The 20,752-nt window shown below is 47.7% G+C and overlaps 1 non-coding gene across 1 annotated transcript; it reads left to right on the top strand.

The window, feature by feature from the left end:
* The first annotated feature begins 19,311 nt into the window (after positions 1–19,311).
* TRNAK-UUU (transfer RNA lysine (anticodon UUU)) lies at positions 19,312–19,384 on the top strand. The gene has a single exon. It is a non-coding gene; the product is annotated as a tRNA-Lys (tRNA).
* Positions 19,385–20,752: the final 1,368 nt, after the last annotated feature.

Raw genomic sequence — 20,752 nt, 5'->3', positions numbered from 1 at the left:
TATTGGTCGTCTGATTCACTTCTGCTAGGTTACGAGGTAGCAGTGGGAGGAGGCGGTGAACTGACCGTGCAGTGATTTTTCACGGGGGCTGGAGAGGCTGAAAGAAAAAGTGGGCACAGGTTTCCAGACGCGTCAGCTGTTTAACAGCATCTCCAGGGCTTCCAGGCAGGAAACTAGTGTTGGCAGCTCCTCGCGCTCCAATATCGTCTTAATTAATTGTCGCTGTCCCACCTCCGTAAAGAAGAGGAGTTTCTAATACTGATTCTGTTTCAAATCCACAAACAAAAGTTTCCTTGAACTTAATTTCTCTTACCCATTTAGCTTCTCAGATTTTTAGTTGTTTCATGTAGGGATTCAGCTTCTCCACTTTGAAAGAAAAACAAGTGAGTATTGAAGATCTTGGAGGGAAATGGTGGGGAAAATGCTATGGAGGTGTTCTGTGTAAATACTGGACAGAGAGGAGATGGCAGAGTCACCAAAGCTGAGGAGACAGCGGATGAGAGCAAGCACAGTTCCCGCCTGGCGATGAGCAGCCGGGGCTGTGAACAGGGTGCCGAGATAGGAAGTTGAACATGGAATTCATCGAGCATAGGATTCATCTCAACCAGCGTTGGTGGCTGGAGCTATAGTGTAGTGGGTAAGGAGTTTGTCTTGCACTCGGGCAATCTGGGTTCGATTCCCAGCATCCCATATGGTCCCCTGAGTGTAGAGTCAGGAATAACCCCTGAGCTCTGCTGGGTATGACTCAAAAAGCAAAAAAAAAAAAAAAATGAGTGTTAGCAGTCATCATCTCAGAGACAAAGGAAGGCAATCAATAACACAAAGTCACACCCAGTCACATAGCTGAATGGTTAGTCACAGTGTTGGAATTCAAGGCTGGGTTTGCTTAACCCCAGGATTTGTGACCTCTACAACCTTGTGTTCCATGAGAAACCGGGTTGGGAGGCAACAGGCAACTGAGAGTTGAGTCGTTTCCTCCTGAACTTGATCCAACTGTTCTGAGATTCCCCGCTTCTATTTCCAGAGGTTTATTGGTGGTGGGAGCCATGTTGGAAGGTGTACGTACCCTTGAAATGTATCCTCTAGGCCGATTTCCTCTTTCCTCAAGTTCCTCTTGTCTGTTCAACTCTATTGTGGTCCGGGAACTGCTTTCCTGGGTCTTGGGAAGGTCCTGTTGTCATTAGCCTGATTCTCACTGTTGGACTTCATGTGTTTTTGCAAGTTAAAAAATCATGGGGCTGGAGGTATGGTGGCGGGTGGTAAAAAAAAAAGAAAAAAAAATCATGGGGCTGGGAAGAAGGCCCCCAGGCCTGGAGCATGCTGGTAAGTCCAGGGTTTGACCCCTGGCACCTCATGAGCCAGACTCTATGGGGGATGGCCCTGCTTTAGGAAAATACACTGTGGGGCTGGAGCAATAGCACAGTGGGTAGGGCATTTGCCTTGCACACGGCCAACCTGGGCTCAATTCTCAGCATCCCATATGGTCCCCCGAGCACCGCCAGGAACCAGGAGTAGTTCCTGAGTGCAGAGCCAGGAGTAACCCCTGTGCATTGCCAGGTGTGACCCAAAAAAGAAAGGAAAAAAGAAAATACACTGTAGGGGTGAGAGTGATTGTACAGCAGGCTGATCTGGAGTCTAGCCCCTGCATCTCATATGGTCCCCCCAAGAACAGCCAGGAGTAACCTCTGAGCATCTTCAGGTGTGTCTCAAAAACAAAACAAAAAAAAGTAAAGAAAATCATTGTAGTGCACTTGAGAGCTGTATCCTCAATCTTGATCATCACTGTGATAATTTATTTTCTCCATTAGGGGCAGACAGATACTGAAACATTTTAGTAATCATTCCCCTAATCCCATAATCTTTTTGTTCATTTATTTTTTTATTTTGTTTTTAGGCCATACCTGGCAGTGCTCAGGACTCTTCTGACAGAGTCCATATCGGGGTGTTGGGGCTTGAACTCTGGTCAGCCCTGTGCGAGGCATGCACCTTCTCTACTGTCGCTCTGGCCTTAATCCCTTAATCTTTTAATGCAAGCCTATAACATAATGGGTTGGGATGCGTATCCTGATGGATCTACCTCATCCAAAATTAGGGCTCAGTGAAAGTACCTCTTATTCTGCTTGCCTGCAACTTCCAAAGTCCCACAAAACATGTTCAACCTAGCAACTGGAGCGATAGCACAGCGGGGAGGGCATTTGCCTTACACGTGGCCAACCCAGGTTCAATTCCCAGTATCCCATATGGTCCCCCAAGCACCGCCAGGAGTAATTCCTGAGTGCAGAGCCAGGAGTAACCCCTGTGCATTACCAGATGTGACCCAAAAAGAAAAAAAAATGTTCAACCTATACACAGTAAGGGTTTGCTATGCTTTCAGCAAGAAAAGTGAAACCCAACCTGTAACAAAGTCCTAGAAGGTCTAGGGAAATTCTTGGAATTTTTCTTATTGGGGTTTATACTTGATGAAACCCTTAAGATTCTTCAAAAGTTAGAACGATAGCAATTCCTCCCCAAGGTTTATAACGCCTTTCCCCGTGATGAAACTTTTTCTTAGCCTTCTTGTTGGGAAGCATCCCGAGTCTTTCATCCCTTCCCTTGCCCAGATTCAAAACATGCAGTAAGGGCCGAAGCAGATGCCTTTGTATGTGGGGGGGACCCAGGTTCAGGGCCCAGGACCACATAGTCCCCTGAGCATCAAGTTTTGGGGGTCTCCCAGCACTTCTGGGTATGGCCCCCAAGCCAAAACTACTAATATGTCTCCTCAGGCATTCTTTTTCGGTGCGGGGAGGAGGAACACCTGGCTCTGTGCTCAAGGACCACTCCTGGTGGTGCTCGGGGGACCATTTAGGATGCCAGGGATGGGACTCAGGTCGGCTGCTGTGTGCAAGGCCAGTGGTACCCACTGGTCTGTCTCCCCAGCTTCATCCTCAGGCTTCCTGCCCATCATCTACAATAAAATATTCTTGGTTCACATTGATGTCTTGGGAAGGAGCAAGGTGGTCAGGGCAGGGAGTTTTTAAGGGTCTGCCTCTGAAGCCGTGCTCAGAGGAAACTCAGGGTCTATGGGCAGTATGTAGCCAACCAGGCTGGATGGTTGATGATGTAGTGTGGCTCAGTGGTGTGATTCTGGTACTGGGGACAGAGATGGGGGAAGGGCAGGGGGTGGTGATACAGAGTTGGGGATTGTACTGGGGTCTTTGCCCTGATCGCCTAGCTCCCTATATCCATCAGGCATCTTTAAATGCTGAAACTAAGGAGCATAGATTTGGGCTGGAGTGATAGCACAGCAGGTAGGGTGTTTGTTTTGCACGCAGCTGACCCAAGTTCGATCCCCAGCATCCCATAGGGTCCCCCGAGAACCTCCAGTAGTAATTCCTGAGTGCAGAGCCAGGAGTAACCCCTGTGCAACGCTGGGTGTGACCCGCAGACTGGCCTATGGCAGCCTTGTATAAAAGTCTCCTAGTTTGAGTTAAACCACCTGAGGTTAGACGTTAGTGAAGATTGCGTGGCCCCGAGGAATGGCTGGGAACATCATCATTCATTCATTTATTCATCATTCATTCATTTATTCATCCAGTCATTGCATTCTGGCCCCGAGGAATGGCTGGGAACATCATCATTCATTCGTTTATTCATCCAGTCATTCCATTTTACTCAAGTCTGTCACAGGGATAGACATGACAAGCATACACTGCAACAGCAACCACAATCTCATTTAGTAAGTAGTGAGAATGTACCGGAGAGGGACAGCCGGCCCGTTGGGGAGTGAGGCGAGTCACTCATCCTCACCTTGTGTTATCCTGCACAGCCCAGATCTAAGTCAGATTATGATTCAGGGACATTTTAGTACTGTTCAGAACAGAGCTGATTTTAGAAGTGCCTAAAAGAGGAGATAGAGATGTGTCAGAAAACAACTTCTAGAATAGGAAAATGAATCCGAGCTGAGAGTTGCAGCTTTTAATAGGGACTATGGGGAGAAAATGTAAAAAAAATAAAAAATGCTGCTTCATCACAAAGATGAAGAGTGAAGTGGAGGAAAAGCATACTGCGCATCCGGGTGGATGGATGAACTAGAGTTTAGGGTCTAGAGTTTAGGGTCAAGGGGGGGACCCAGTTATAGATGCCTTTACCATGGAAAGGAACTTTTTCCTCCTACAACTAGAGAGCCAGAGACTCTGTGTGTGTGTGTGTGTGTGTGTGTGTGTGTGTGTGTGTGTGTGTGTGGTGTAGTCAGGGATAGACCCTAGGACCTCACACTCACATGAGATATACAGTCTACCATGGAACAAACAGCCTTGGGGAATGGAAGGCAGAGGAAGGAAATTTTTTTCTGGTTTGTGAATGGAAGGTGGGCATCAGAGAATCAAGCTTAAAGGGAAAGACGGGCTCATTTGGGGACATAAGTTGGAGGTGCTGAGCTGGGAGGTGGAGTGAGCGATGTCGGGCATACATATGACAGAAGTGAGGAATGGGCAGCGTGGAAAGGCTGCACACCGAAGTCCCCTCCTCAGGGCTGGGGCACACATTTTGCGAGGGGAAGCCCCCCAGTTCCATCTGTGGCATGGCATGGTACGCTGAGCACCTCTGGGTGTGGTTCCCAAACAACAACAAAAAATTACCAGGTCAACTCTCGGGCACTATCTGCAGATACTCTAATTCAACCAGGGGTAAGTGCAGTTATAGATGCATGAATGCAAGGGATGCAAAATTATGAAATATGAGATGGAGGTGGAATAAAATTAGCATATTAGGAGATATTATTAAACCACATTAAATTCTCTCAAATTTTGAGAATTTGAGAGAAGTCTGAGTCAATTTTATTTTTTTACAATGTTTTATTTTTTTACATACATTTTAAAAAAGTAAATATCAAATGGCCCTATAAGACATTAGATATATATATATATATTTTAAAATATTTAGATTTCAGGAGTGATAGTACAGTGGGTATGACTCTTGCCTTGCCTGTGACCCACCCTGGTTTGATCCCCAACACCCCATATGGCCCCCAAACCAACAAAGAATGATCTCTGATAAGTATCAAGAGGAGTACTCCACAGCTTAGAAGCTGCCCTCACACGCTAGGTGAAGAAGCAGCTCTGATAGAGAAGGGATCAGCAAGCAAAGGGTGCTAGGCGGGCCTACTAGGGATGGGAGATACGGGCTGAAAATAGACTATAGACTGAACAAGATGCCTACTTAATACCTCTGTAGCAGACCACAACATCCAAAAAGAGAGCGAGCAAATGGGAATGCCCTGCCACAGAGGCAGGGTGGAGTGAAGGGGACAGGGTGGGGGTGGTGGGAGGGATGCTGAAACCATTGGTGGTGGAAAATGGGCACTGGTGGAGGGATGGGCACTCGATCATTGAATGACTGAAACATAAGCATGAAAACCAGTAAGTCTGTAACTTTGTCTCACAGTGATTCACTAATAAAAAAAGGAGGGGGAATAAATAAAGGTGGTGGGACTGGTGTCGAAATATTAAATGTAATTCATTAATGTGAATTTTTTTTTTTTTTTTGCTTTTTGGGTCACACCTGGCGATGCACAGGGGTTGCTACTGGCTCTGCACTCAGGAATTACTCCTGGCGGTGCTCAGGGGACCATATGGGATGCTGGGAATTGAACCTGGGTCAGCCGCGTGCAAGGTAAACGCCCTACCCGCTGTGCTATCGCTCCAGCCCCCGAATTTTTTTTTAATTTAAAATTAAAAAAAAGAAAAGAATGATCTCTGAGTGACAGCCAGGAGTAACCCTTGAGCACTGACATGGACTCAAAACCAAATATTTTAGATTTAGCAATCATTATTAACTACAGTTACAATGTCCCTGTATGCCTCATCTGGAGGGAATACTAAAAGTTCACACTTGACTCTTTGCAAATGACCTTCTGGTCCTCTTCCACATGTTTTATTTACCCAATTTAACCATATCTGAAAAATTCAAAATGTTCCTATCCTTTGACCTGGCCAAAAAAGATCTGTCTTCTCAAGGGACCACTAAGCAAATGATGGTTGGAGGGGTCGCTCAGGATGGGAGATGTGTGCTGAAAGTAGGCTAAGGACCAAACATGGTGGCCTCTCAGTATCTATTGCAAACCATAATGCCCATAAGCAGAGAGAGAGTAAGAAGGAAGGTGTCTGCCGCAGAGGCAGGGGGTGGGCTGAGGTGGGAGTGACGGGATAGATGCTGGGAATATTGGTGGTAGAAAATGCACAGTGGTGGAGGGATGGGTGCTGGATCATTGTATGAAACTTAATCATGAAAGTTTGTAACTGTATCTCACGGTGATTCAATTAAAAAAAATAGCACTGCACTGTAGCACTGTCATCCTGTTCATCGATTTGCTCAAGCGGACACCAGTCACGTCTCCATTGTGAAACTTGTTGTTACTGTTTTTGGCATATCGAATACGCCACGGGTAGCTTGCCAGGCTCTGCCGTGCAGGCAGTATACTCTCAGTAGCTTGCCAGGCTCTCCTAGAGGGACAGAGGAATCGAACCCGGGTCAGCCGAATGCAAGGCAAACGCCCTACCTACTGTGCTATCGCTCCAGTCCATAAGAGAAATTAATAAATAAAAATAACAAAAATAAAATCTGATTTCTCAGAAGAAAAGCAAATACAAAAGGACGGTCATTGCAGCATAGTTTTTAATAAAGAAAACTAGAAAAATTTCAAAGTGTTCACCATCAGATATTTTATCAAATGCATTGTGTGATAGCCACACAAACCAATATGCAGTCCATGCACCAACTTTTCCTTGGGGTGGGGGCTGAGGATGGTGGGGTTGGGGGCACACCTTGTGATGCGCAGTAGCTGTTCCCCAGGTCTGTGCTAAGGGGGGGGCGGTGCTCCCAGGACCATGCACTTCCTGGATCGACCTCCTGGCCTCCTGTCTGTCCAGTCGGAGACACAGCCTTAAGGGATAACAAGAACTACATCACTGGCTTGCGAGGAGCCTTCCTTAGTTATTCTTCTCCTTTTTTTTTTTTTTTTGGTGGGGGTAGTTGTTAGGTCACACCAGGTGGGGGTCAGGAGCTCCCGGCTCAGTCCTCTGGGGTCGCTCCTGACAGTGTTCAGGGAACCTAAGCAGCACTTGGGGGACCATGCAAGCTTTGGGGGACTAGCCGTAGACCCCTCAGGCAAGACAAATACCTTAATCTCTGCACTCTCTCTCTCTGGGCTCTTTGTTGTTGTTGTTGTTGTTGTTGGGGGGGTGTTGGGGGCCACACCAGGAGGTGCTGAGGGATTACTCCTGGCTCTGCACTCAGGAATCATTCCTGCCGGTGCTCAGGGAACCATAAGGATGCCGAGGATCGAACCCGGGTCGGCCTCATGCAAGGCAAATGCCCTACTCGCTGTACTGTCGCTCCGGTGCCCCTTTTTTGTTTCTTTTTCGGGGGGGGCTCTTTTTTTTTTAACCTAGCATTGTGAATGCCAGCATTGGAACTTGGGGCCATCCCCGTGGTGTGGGTGGGAGTTGGCAGGGGTGGAGTGGGGTGACATAAGGGTCTCTAATCCTGGAAGTACTGAAGGACCAGGTGGTTCCGGAAAGGGAATTTAGGGCCAGGCATGGGCTCCAGCCCTTTGAGCCATCTTCCTGGTCCATGTGGTTTATTTATAACTGAGAAGAGCAAAAAGCTGGAAGGTTGGAAAGTGGGGGGCGGGAGGGGATGGGGAACCCAGAGAAAGGTGAAATCATGAATCTCTTCTAATTTATGAACAGACACCTTGCTTTATTATTTTTTGAATAGTTTTTACCCTTTATTTTATTTATTTATTTTGCTTTAGGGCCACAGCTGGCAGTGCTCAGGGGTTACTTCGGGTTCTATGCTCAGGCAGGGGATGGAGCCTGGGTTAGTATGTGCAAGGCAAGTGCACTAACCCCTGGACTATTGCTCCGGCCCTGCTTTATTATTTCTGGAACATTTTTTGAAGCCTACCTCCATCTGATACTATTTATTATCTTTTTTTTTTGGCCAGGGAGGCTTAGGGACAAAACATACACATTCTGTTTATTACAGATATACACGGCCACCCCCCTGCTAAAATAGCTCTATTGGAAGGCTGAAGACCTAAATGTCCTCGATTCAGACCCGGGTTGGGCAATGATTTTGGAGGTGAACATCAGCACCCCTAAGCCCTGGGTGGTCTTTCTCTCCCTAGGTTGAGCTTCCTTGAAAGAAGAATCCTACAGGCTGGAGCGTTAGTATGGCGGGTAAAGCAATTGCCTTCCATGCGGGGCGACCCTGGTTCGATCCCGGGCATCCTGTATGGTTCCTCAGCACTGCCAGGAGTGATTCCTGAGTGCAGAGTGATGAATGACCCTCCTGATCAGTGCCCCTAGATGGGTTTGGGGGTGGGATGGGGGGATGTACTCCTCTTCTCCGCCCACCCAGGTGGGTGCAGGAGGATTTGGAAGATTCATTCTAGGGGACAAGGGACCGGTGGCCTCGGCTCAGCAGGGGGTTGGTTGGTGCCCCCGCCCCCCCTCCCCGCGCCAAGTCTGGCTGTGGCTGGGATGGAGACCCTCGGCTAAAGAAATCCTTTTTTCGGCCCAGAGTAGCAGTACAGAGGGTAGGGCATTTACCTTGCACGCAGCCAATGCGGGTTCAATCCCAGATGGTTCCCCAAGCACCGCCAGGAGTGATTCCTGAGTGCAGAACCAGGAGTAACCCCTGAGCATCGTCTGGTATGCCCTCCTCCCCCCAAAAAATACCCTCTAACCCCGATCAGTCCAGCTGGTTTCACAGAAACAAGAAATTAGCACAGCTCTTGGGGTTGGTAGGGGCGGGCATGGGGGGAAGTGATGGGTGGGGGGAGTGTTAGAAGCCCTTTTGGTATTCGTCTGCATGCACTTAGGATTTCGAATGCAGGGTGCTCAATTCAATTTAAACTTTAGAGAATTTTTTTCTTCTATGTTTTTAAAGTGGCCATGCTCAGGGCCACTCTCCACACGTTCGGACGAGACTCACTCATGGGGGAGCCAGTGGAGGAACCCAGGTGTGCGGGATCCAGGGCCGAAATCTCCAAGGCTGCTCGGATCGGAACTGGGCCTCTTCCATCCAGATCCCCCATTTCCCAGTAGTTGGGCAGCCACACCCAGAGACTGCCCCCAGCGCTGTGTAATCTCATAAACGGCCAACATCCAGAGACTATAAAACCAAGCTCTTGGAAGCTTGGAAGCTATTAGACATCTAATAGCCTACTTCTCCCTCTTGGAGAACCTGACAAGCTACCCAGAGTCTATTGCCCACTTGGGAGAGCCTAGCAAGCTCCCCATGGAGTATTCATATCCAAAATACAGTAACAGATATATACATACCTCTTGGAGAGCCCTGCAAGCTACTGAGAGTATCCTGCCAGCACGGCAGAGCCTGGCAAGCTACCCATGGCGTATTCGATATGCCAGAAACAGTAACAATAGGTCTCATTCCCCTGACCCTGAAAGAGCCTCCAATCATTGGGAAAGACGAGTAAGGAGAGGCTGCTAAAATCTCAAGGCTGAGTGTAATAAAGACGTTACTCGTGTCCGCTCTAGTAAATCAATGAACAACGGGATGACAGTGATACAGCGGTATTTTTAAAGATGTTCATTCTGTTACGAGAGCAAATGGAACATCAGGAACTAGTCCGTTTCTCATGAACATTGTCTTCGTAAGATTCAGTTGCAGTCCGACCTTTCCACACTCAAGGCTAAAGTCGGCCAGCATTTGTGCCACTTGGCTAATGTTTGGTGTTATTAGAACAATGTTGTCAGCAAAGTGAGGTAATGTAGTTGCTGACTGTCTATCTTCACTCCCATTCCTTCCCATTCCAGTTGTCGCATGATGTTCTCAAGGGCGGCACTAAAGAGTTTCACTGAAATGGTATCGCCCTGCCAAATCCCTCTCTTTACATCGATGATCACTTCTTTAGAATGGTGAGATCCTGGTGGTGAATCAATAATACAGCTCACTGGGGCTGGAGAGATAGCACAGCGGGTAGGGCGTTTGCCTTGCACGCGGCCAACCCGGGTTCAAATCCCAGCATCCCATATGGTCCCCTGAGCACGGCCAGGGGTAATTCCTGAGTGCAGAGCCAGGTATGACCCAAAAAGCAAAATAATAATAATAATAATAATAATAATAATAATAATAATAATACAGCTCACAGAGGATCCTGATGTATTAAGTTTGAATGCCCTGTTTGGCTAGGGCTTTGATGACCGCTTCAGACCCAACATAATCAAAGGCCTTTTTTTCAAATCGATGAACTTTAGACAGAGTGGCATCTTGAACTCTAGCGAAACCTCAATGATCTTGGTCATCGTGTGGATATGGTCGATCGTGCTGAATCCTTTTCGGAACCCAGCTTGCTCTCATAGTTGACCTTCATCTAGTGTTCTGCCAATCCTATTCAGGATGATTCAAGTGAATAACTTGAAGACAACGGACAACAGGCAGATCGGGTGATAGTTGTTGATATTGTGGATGTCTCCCTTTTTGTACAACAGAACGGTTCTGCTGGTTTTCCATTGGGACAGAACCTTGCATTCAGACAGGTAGCATGTGAAGAGCCGAGCCGGTGTATTGACGAGTACTGGCAGAACGAACATCTCTGAATGCACCAGTTATGTGTATGTAGGTTGAAAACTCAACATGACGAACAACCTGGCACCTGAGCTGTGCAGGAGGAAGAGAGCGACATGGAATACCTTCAAGAGCATCAAAGAAGTTGTTAAGAGAACAAAGAACCTCCGGCTCTGGGGACATCTTTTCGACTCCACTGTTCTTCCTGCACTAACATGCTTCAGAGACCTGGGTCCTACGGAAACAAGATGAGAACGCTATTTGGGTATCCCAAAGAGGAATCGAAAGAGCTATGCTTGGAGTATCATGTTTCATTCAAGTGAGAGAAGAAATTGGGAATTACGAACCTCTGTTGATGATTGAGAATCAGGGACACTGTCTTGTTTGCCAAGGCGTCGAAAATCAGATGGGCCAGACACATAATTCAATTCAGAGACGACCGCTGGACTAGAGCTGTTACTGACTGAATTCCACGTCAAAAGACAGCATGGCCGCCCACCTATGAGATGGTCAGACTTCTTCGTCAAGAACAAATGGCGTGGGGCTGGAGTGATAGCATAGCGGGTAGGGCGTTTGCCTTGCACACGGCTGACCCGAGTTCAAATCCCAGCATCCCATATGGTCCCCTGAGCACCGCCAGGGGTGATTTCTGAGTGCAGAGCCAGGAGTAACCCCTGTGCATTGCCAGGTGTGACCCAAAAACCAAAAAAAAAAAAAAGAAAGAAAAAGAACAAATGGTGTGATGCTCTTCATGTTCCTGGAGCGAGCAGACGCCATTAGGCTACACTAGCATGCGACAGGGATGAATGGAGACGTTACTGGCGCCAGCTCGAGCAAATCAATGAGCAATGGGATGACAAGTGACAAGTGATACAAGTGATATTTTTAAAGCCTAAGTATGTCCCAAATGTTGCAAGGAACATACACAATCCATATTAGCTGTTTCTCTAAACTGTAATTGGGGCCGGAGAAGCACCACCAGGAGTGACTCCTGAGTGTAGAGCCAGGAATAATCCTTGAGCATCACCGGGTGTGACCTAAACAGAAAAAAAAAAAAAACCAAACAAAAAACCCAACAACAAAAAACAACAACAAAAAAACAAGTACCTAAACTGTAATTGACTCTGTGTGTGTGTGTGTGTGTGTGTGTGTGTGTGTGTGTGTGTGTGTGTGTAGGTCACACCCAGCAATGCTCTGGGATCACTCCTGGCCGGACTCAGGGGGACAAAATAAAGTGCGGGAGTTAGAACAGGGGTCAGCCACTTGCAAGGCAAGGGCTTCGCCCACTGCACTTTCTCTCAGTTTAAGGCAACATTGGCAAATGACTACTGTTAGATGGTAACTGTATGCTGGCACGACTCTGACTCCCATGTGTACCTTCATCCATCACCCCTGACTTTCCTCGCCTTGAGCTTTGCAATGATACTCAGAAAATATAGTCAGGAAACTTGGATTTCAAGAAAAAAAAAAGCAAAAACAAAACAAAAACAAAAAACTAGGCATCGCCTTGTCTCACCTATACCCAGATCTCAGAGTCATCCTCGCTGATGGGAATGGAGGTGGAGCAATGGCTCTGGGGACTTTGGGTCGGATTGTAAATCCAATGACGAGTCCCATGAGCTAAGGTAAGACAAAACAGAGAAATATCTCTGAGACCCTCTTCTGTAGCTGCCTCCCCCTCCCACCACATCAACTGTCATTCGTGCCTGGATACTAAGAGTGGATGAGGCTTATCTATCTATTGGTGTTTTTTTTGCTTTGTTTTTGGGTCACACCTGGTGATGCTCAGGAGTTACTCCTGGCTCATGCACTCAGGAATTACCCCTGGCGGTGCTCAGAGGACCATATGGGATGCTGGGAATCGAACCCAGGTTGGCCGAGTGCAAGACAAACACCCTACCCGCTGTGCTATCACTCCAGCCCTGCTATTGGTTTTTGATCAAAACGAAGGAAAATCAGGGCCAGAACGGTAGGACAGAGGATTAGCTTGCCTCACACACTGCCAACTCAGGTTCGATCCCCAGCACCCCCATAGGGTCCCTGAGCACAGAGCCAGGAGTAATCCCTGTGCACTGCAGGGTATGGCTCCAAAACAACAACAAAAACTCAAAACTCATAAAAGGAAGGAAAAACAACATGGTAGAGTAGTAGATTGGGCTGTTGGATCATTTAAATATTTACGAGGAAGGTTCTCCCAGGCGAGGGGAAATTTTTCGTGCAACGTGAATAGGCTTGGTGTCCAATTTAGTGAAAAGCTTGTCGAGATGAGGCTGTCAGAGTACTGTTAGAGTGATGGTCCCGGGAAGGAGCAGGCTCTGAATGAAGCCCATCCCCTTCCATTGCTAAGCCAACCACACCCTCAAACCTTAAGAGCGAAGACATATTTCTTTCTTTTTTTTTCTTTTTTTGCTTTTTGGGCCACACCTGGCGATGCACAGGGGTCATTCCTGGCTCTGCACTCAGGAATCACTCCTGGGGGTGCTCAGGGGACCATATGGGATGTTGGGAATCGAACCCGGGTCGGCCACGTGCAAGGCAAACGCCCTACCCACTGTGCTATCACTCCAGCCCCAAAGACAGATTTCTTGATGGAAACAGTGAGAAAACTTCCCAGAATGCCCAACTAGCTACCCTGCTGAATTCGCACCCAAGACTGACACATGAACGAGTACCCGAATTCCCAGGCTGGAGTCCTGACAAATTTTGTTTCCAGTCCCCACGACCTCGTGAGTCAATTTCTTTTTATAAAGTAAAATATATGAATATGTATTCCAAATGGGCTAAATACCCGTATAAATAGCATCATGTTAGTTCTGCTTGGGGTTGCCTGTCAAATTGACTTGGATTAAGGGCAGATTCTCCCCTCCCACCCACAAATGATGAAGATGAAGAAACCAGGACAAAGGAGACAATTGCATGAAAGGTACAATTGGATTTTTCTTGGTGAACTTAATGTAATACATACACATATTGATTTCCTATAGGGAAGACCAAAGACTTACATAATGTTATACTGAAAAATGACTTTAATAAAATAAACAAGCTCATGCCCCACCACCAGCCCAAAGAAACTTAAAAAAAAAATAGGGATGATCTTATATTTTAAAAATCCTCAAAAATAGGAGCTGGAGTGAATGCACAGCGGATAGGGCATTTGTCTTGCACGTGGCCGGCCCGAATTCAATTCCCAGCATCCAATATGGTCCCCCAAGCACCGCCAGGAGTAATTCTGAGTGCAGAGCTGGAAGTAACCCCCCCCCAAAAAAAAACCAAAAAAATCCTCAAAAATAATTGAGTGGGGATAAGTGAGGAGGAGGTAGGAAGGTATATGAAACTGGGTTGATAATTATTGAGAATGTATTATGGGTGTTTAGGAATTCATCATAATGTTCTTTCTCCATGCTGAAATTGCATTTATTTTAGGATTTAAGAGGAAATATTATATGATAATTTAAATTCTTTCTATTGAGGTTTAAAAAAAACAGTAAAAAGAAAAGTGGCAGCACATCTTACGGGGCATTAACTTCTTACATTAAATATTGTTTAACAGGCAACATGAAAGATACAATTATGAATAGCTCACAGAATGTGATAACAAAGGTTTCTCTCTAGTTCTGTCTCCAACAAGTCCTTTATCTCCTAAGAAGACCATTGTCACTGTTTTCCTTTTAGTAAGGAAAGATTTAGAATCTTCTTTGAAGTAAATCAGGCCCTTCTAAGTAATTGCTGACAAATGATCTATGTTGCAAAAATTCTTCCTGCACTTCCCCCTGTATTTTGCTTTCATAATAAAAAGTGATCAAATTAAAAGATACATATCCTTGGGCTGGAGTGATAGCACAGTGGGTAGGGCGCTTGCCTTGCACACGGCCAACCCGGGCTCAATTCTTAGCATCCTATATGGTCCCCCGAGCACTACCAGGAGTAATTCCTGAGTGCATAAGCCAGGAGTAAGCCCTGTGCACAGCTGGGTGTGACCCAAAAGAAAAAAATTTAAAAAATAAAGTAAAAGATAGAGACCCAGGGGCTGGAGTTGAGTGTAAGGGTTGAGCGATAGTATGGTTTACTTGCCTTGCATGTGTCTGATCCTGACTTGAACCCCTGAACCACATAAGGGCCCCAAGCACTGCCAGAGATCAATACTGAGCACAGAGCCAGGAACATTTCGTTAGCAAGCAGGGTGTATCACCTCAAAAAAAAAAAAAAAAAAAGAAAAGTCTGTACATGCAACATAGATTACACTGTTTTCTTAGGGCTACTTTTGGCTGTGCTAGGAGCTATACAGGGTGCTGGGGATTGAACCTGGGTCAGCCACGTGCAAGGCAGGCACCCTATCCACTGAGCTATCTCTCTGGCCCTTACTGGATTTTTTGGTGTAACTTTTGACATAAGTTAAAAAACACTTTAATCTTATCAAAGGTATTTGAAGACTGCTTTGGGGATAAAAAGATGGAAAAATAAAATTCATTGACATTGTCACTGTCACCCCCATTGCTCATCGATTTGTTCGAGCGGGCACCAGTAACATCTCTCACTGTGAGACATATTGTTACTGTTTTTGGCATATCCAATATGCCACAGGTAGCTTGCCAGGCTCTGCCATGCGGGCGGGATACTCTCAGTAGCTTGCCAGGCTCTCCGAGAGGGGTGGAGGAATCGAATACAGGTCAGCCGCATGAAAGGCGAACACCCTACCGCTGTGCTATTGCTCCAGCCTCACTGACATTAAGAGTTGAAAATGTTCATATCTGAAATAAATTGTAGCACTGTAGCACTGTCGTCTCATTGTTCACTGATTTGCTTGAGTGGGCACCAGTAACGTCTCCACTGTGAAAATTGTTGTTACTGTTTTTTGCATATCGAATACACCACGGGGAGTTTGCCAGGCTTTGCTGTGTGGGCAGGATACTCTCAGTAGCTTGCTGGGCTAGTGCTCTCTATGTATATACATGCATATTTATATATATATATGTACACACACATATATGTAAAAGAACAAAATCATGCAATTTACAGCAACATGGATGGAACTAGCGAATATCGTGCTGATGCCACTCAGAAGGATGTGACAAGGAAAGGGACAGGTACAGAATGACCTCTCATATTCGGGACTTAAAGACAGACAGCAAGGTAGCAACAAATGTTTCAAACACAGCATAATGGGAGAACTGATTCACACAATTGAGTTTGGGGTGGCGGGAGCTGGCAAAGGAGGGGTCCCGGGGCCCTTGGAAGAGGGAGGGGGTACCCTGGTGATGGGTGTGGTGTTGGAATTATATGCATGAGAAACTATTATTAATAGCATTGTAAACCACCATCTCATTAAAAAAAAATTTTTTTTAAGAAAAGAAAAATACTGGGGCTGGAGTGATAGCACAGAGGGTAGGGCGTTTGCCTTGCACGTGGCCAACCCAACCCGGGTTCAATTTCCAGCATCCCATATGGTCCCCTGAGCACGGCCGGGGGTAAAGTGCAAAGCCAGAAGTGACCCCTGAGCATTGCTGAGTGTGACCCCCCCAAAAAAAAATACTTGGCATATAATTCAGAATCATAGATAGAAGAGAAAAAGTTACCCAATAAAAGTTGTAGGAGACAATGCTAACAGAATTGGTGACCAAAGCTACCTTTAAAACAGGGAGTCTCAGGATCAGTTCCCCCCACAAACACTTTATTTAAACACCAAGGTTTACAATTGTTTCTGATGCATGTTACAGGCATTTAATATTCCACCCCAATCCCACCACCACTGTCACCTTCTCTCCACCACTGGAGGAAGAAGATTTTTAAAAATTAATTTTTTTCAGTGCTGTGAGCATAAGATTTCATACATACAAAGCACGGGCTACATCTCTTCTGGAATTCCCCGCTTCCCCCTCCACCCACCAATCACACCTGGTGATGCTCAGGGGTTACTCCTGGTTCTGTACTCATTACTACTAGTGGTTCCCTGGGGGTACCATATGGAATGCTGGGTATAAAACCTAGTTAAGCTGGGTGCAAAGAAAGCACTTTAGCCACTGTATTATCGTTCCAGTTCCACCCCCCCACTTTTTTTTTTCTATTTTGGGACCATTTGGAATGCTAGGAATCGAACCCAGTTCAGCACATGCAAGACAAATGCCTTACCCGCTGTGCTATCGCTCCAGCCACCCCCCCCCAATTTTGTTTATTTATTCATTTATTAAGAGTAAAATGAGGCTGCCCTGTGGACCGAAGAGCTAGCACAACAGTTAGATATTTTGATTCAGTTTCTCGAGGGGTTATCAACTTGTTTATGCCTATCATGTTCATCCCACGAAGAAACTGCAGAATCCACTTTATCTTGAGAAATATTTCAGGCAAGGTAGTTTTTGTGAATTTATTCAAAGTACTGTTACTTTTTTTTTTAATCCTCCAGAAATTGACCTTTTAAATTGTGATTTGTGGAAATTTTTAGCCCGTGGACTAGGAGGTATTTAGCTTCATAAAATGACTCAAAACCAGTAACTCACATTAGACTTTTTCCAGTTCATATAGTCCGCTGTTAATTCCCTTGGGGGTGTTTTTCAATTCAGTCCATGCATTCTTCAGTTCTATGACCTTTGGAAATTTCTTATTTAGGGGATTGAGGGGGGGGGGGGCCTGGTCACAGCCAGCGGGGCTCAGGGGCTAGGGACTTCCTTACAATGTCTCTTTCTTTTTCTTAAGTTCTCCTTTTGGTGGGAGTCTTTGTAACTATGACTCTGGCGACGCAGATTCCTTCTCTTGCTTTTACTGAAGTTTCTCCCAGAAGCTTCCTCTTGTTCTTGCCTTGGACTCGGTGATTCCGTTTCCCCGTTTTGTACATGTCTTGCAGGTGTCTGTGTATTGGAGAAAACGGCTCCTTCCAAGAGTCTGAAGGTTCCCGTAAGGGCTAGCCGACGACGTCTAAGGTTGTCTGGACCCTTTGGGACATCAGCGACCTGATTTATTCTCAGCAAGGCCCGTTGCTGAGGGTTTGTTTGCCGAGACCTGTCTCTGTTGCTAACCAAAGCCCTGGATTAGTGAACTCAATTTCAGGCTCATTGGAAAAACCCTCAAGCTTTGCAAGACAGATGTTTGGGTCTGTGGGGCAGCAAACCACAGACCCCTAGTCCAGATGTTCCGGGAGGGCGAGTGGGCACCTGCAAACCCCGCCCCCCCACCTCCCACCCCTCCCCCTCGTCTCCCCCGAGAACCAGAAAAACAACCACCTGGGCGTTGGACAAATGAATAAAACTCCAGATGGAAGCCTGTGAACTGCAATCAAGGGGAGGTACCAGAACGGGGGCTCCCCGAGGGCGCCTCGCAGCTCTCTCAGGCTCTGGATGCGTGTGCAGCCAACCTGAATCCTGTCCTTCTGTCCTGCTGTCTGTCCTTCGGCTCAAGTTCTAGGACAAGCAAATAGGAGTTTTTTTCCACCGGAAGAGCGGTGCGTGTTTCAGCCACCGTGCAGCGCCCCGGGGGTAGTCACCCGCCTTCCTTGATGTCTTTCCAACCGTTGCACAGCCCTGGAGTCCAGGGAGGCAAGACTCAGGTTAGGCAACCAAGGGGCTTCTCCTGGGTGGGCTGTCCGCGCCAGCGAGTTTAAGGAGACCCCGGGAGAGTGTTGGGGGTGGGGACGCCGGGCAGCTTCAATAAGATTCTGCACACCCACAGGCTTCAGGGAAGCAGCAGGAGAGAATTTTTTTTTTTTCCCCTGCTCGGCTGGCTTTTGCAAGGGAGGAGGCAAATGCCTGGTCTGTTGGTGCCCGCCGGCCGCGTGGCGCAACCATTCACCTGGATGGAGAAAGAGCCGCGTCGGCGCCGGGCTCCCCGCCGCCCTTCCAGGCCGCTGGGGGGCGCCCGTGGCTGCGCGCATCGGCTTGCGCCTGCGCTTGCGCCTGCGCCATGGGAAGAAGGAACCTGAAGCGTGGCAGCCGCCAAGCCTCCATCTGCAGTGTGGCTTCCGACTGCCTCTGCCTGGTCCCTCACTGCAGGAGCCAGGGATCCCCTTCCCGCCTCTCTTTACCAAACTGCTGCTTTTGCGCCGGGTCCCAGGGCAGGTGGAACCGTGGGGAAGCGCCCTCCTCTCCCCTCCCGAAGGGGACGCTCAGGTCCCTGCAGCCTTTTGGATTCCTTGGAAGTAATTGCCACTAATTTTCCAACTCAGACTTTTTTTTTTTTTTTTGGTGGGGAATGGGTCTTAGCTATCCAGTTGACATGCCCGATGTAGGACGTAAAATGTGAGATGCCGCCCCACTGTCCTCTAAGCGGGTCCGCCTGCTGGGCCTGACCCGCCCCTCTCGGAGGATGCACTTTTACTCATCTTTAAGAAGCAACCCCGCTGCTCGGCAGGAGGTTTGGGGGCGTATCTGTGGGCGGGGAGACCGTGGGAAGCTGCAGACGCCGGAATCCCACCACCACCAGGTGCCAGCAGCTTCCTGGCACCTGCTCAGAGACCCGGAGCCGGGGTGCGAAGGGGGCGCGTGCCCAGCATCTGGGGGAGCGCTGGCTCGGCTCGGTTTAGCTTTTCCCTCCGCAGGGTCTTGCAGATCTCCGAACTCCCATTTACCCAGGGGACGGTACCGAAATGATTTACCGACGACGTCTGCGTTGAAGCTGCCCAGGCGCAGGACTCGTGGGCGGGGACTGGGATCAGCGGCGCGCGCAGGGGGTGGGGGTCAGCGCGCCGCCTGGTTGGCTCGCGGCGCAGGCGGAGACACGGTCCTTAGGCCGTTGGAGTCGCCCGTCCTCCCGTGAGCCCGGATAGCTCAGTCGGTAGAGCATCAGACTTTTAATCTGAGGGTCCAGGGTTCAAGTCCCTGTTCGGGCGGAACCTTTTTATTTTTATTTTTATTTCTTACCCCTCTCGCTTTTAAAATCTAACTACCGAAGGAGAACTAGCTTCGAGATAGGCGACCGTGAGGATCTTCGTGCACAAGGACTTGGAGACTGTCGCTGTGGGCGTTCACGAGGCGGCACTGTTCTGCAGCCTGAAGCTTGGCTGAGGCCCCCCGCCCATACTTCTGTGGTTAATAGGAAGCGCCTGCGGGCGCCTCTGGATGCCCTGGGACCCGCCCCACCTTCCACCTTGGGGTGCGCTGCCCCCTCGCCGGGCGCGGCTTCCCCAGCTGCCCTCCCCTGTCCTCCACGCGCTGCAAAGGGAGAGCATCCCAAGCAGAAGCCCCTGCCCAAGTGCGACCCCCGAGTCCGTGGAGACCACCGAACTGAGACAGCAGCTACTGCGGGGGCTGAGGAAGAGGGTGTGTACTGAAAAAGACACAAAGGGGAGGGGGGCGGCGCTGGGGAAAGGGATTGGAGGAGGGACACTGGGGAAGGGATGGGGATAGAAACATTGTATACCTGAAACCCAATCATAAATAACTTTGTAACTTCATGGGGATTAAATGACTTCTTAAAATTTTTATTGAATCACGGAGAGATGCAGTTACAAAGCTTTCATGTTTTTTAGTCGTATAATGATCGAACACTTATCCCCACACCAGTGTATGTTCTCCACCACCAATGTCCTCAGTATCCACCCCCCATCTCACCCCTCCCCCTGCCTCCATGGCAGATAATTTTCCCCATACTCTTTCTCTACTTTTGTACATTATGGTTTGCAATATAGATACAGAGAGGTTATCATGTTTGGTCCTTTATCTACTTTCAGCACACATCTCCCATCCCGAACGATCCCTCCAACCATCATTGACTCAGAGATCCCTTCTCAATCTCAGCTGCTTTCTCCCCCTGCTCTTGAGACAGGCTTCCAACTATGGAGCAATATTCCTGGTCCTGTCTCTTCTGTCCTTGGGTCTCGGTCTCATATTACATTATTTTATATTCCACAAATGAGTGCAGTCCTTCTATGTCTGTCCTTCTCTTTTCTGACCCAGTCTAAATAACTTAAAAAAAAAAAAAAAGGAAGAGGAGGAGGAAGAAGAAGATGAGGAGGAAGATGAGGAGGAGGGAGAGTCAGAGTCACAGTGTTCAAAAAAATCAAAGTTAGCCTCACTGACTATAAATTTATATGGGAAGCATTTGCTCCCTGAGATAGTTGAGGTGAGAATATACAAAGCTGATCTGTGGAATATAGAATAACAGAGTAGGAGACTAACACCCAAGAATAGAAGAATAGTAGAAATAAGTACCAGGAGATTGACTCCATGGTTTGGAGGCTGGCCTCACATTCTGGGGA

The sequence above is a fragment of the Sorex araneus genome, chromosome 6, assembly GCF_027595985.1.
Source record: "Sorex araneus isolate mSorAra2 chromosome 6, mSorAra2.pri, whole genome shotgun sequence".
NCBI lineage: Eukaryota > Metazoa > Chordata > Mammalia > Eulipotyphla > Soricidae > Sorex > Sorex araneus.
This window is presented reverse-complemented; position numbering and strand designations above follow the sequence as displayed.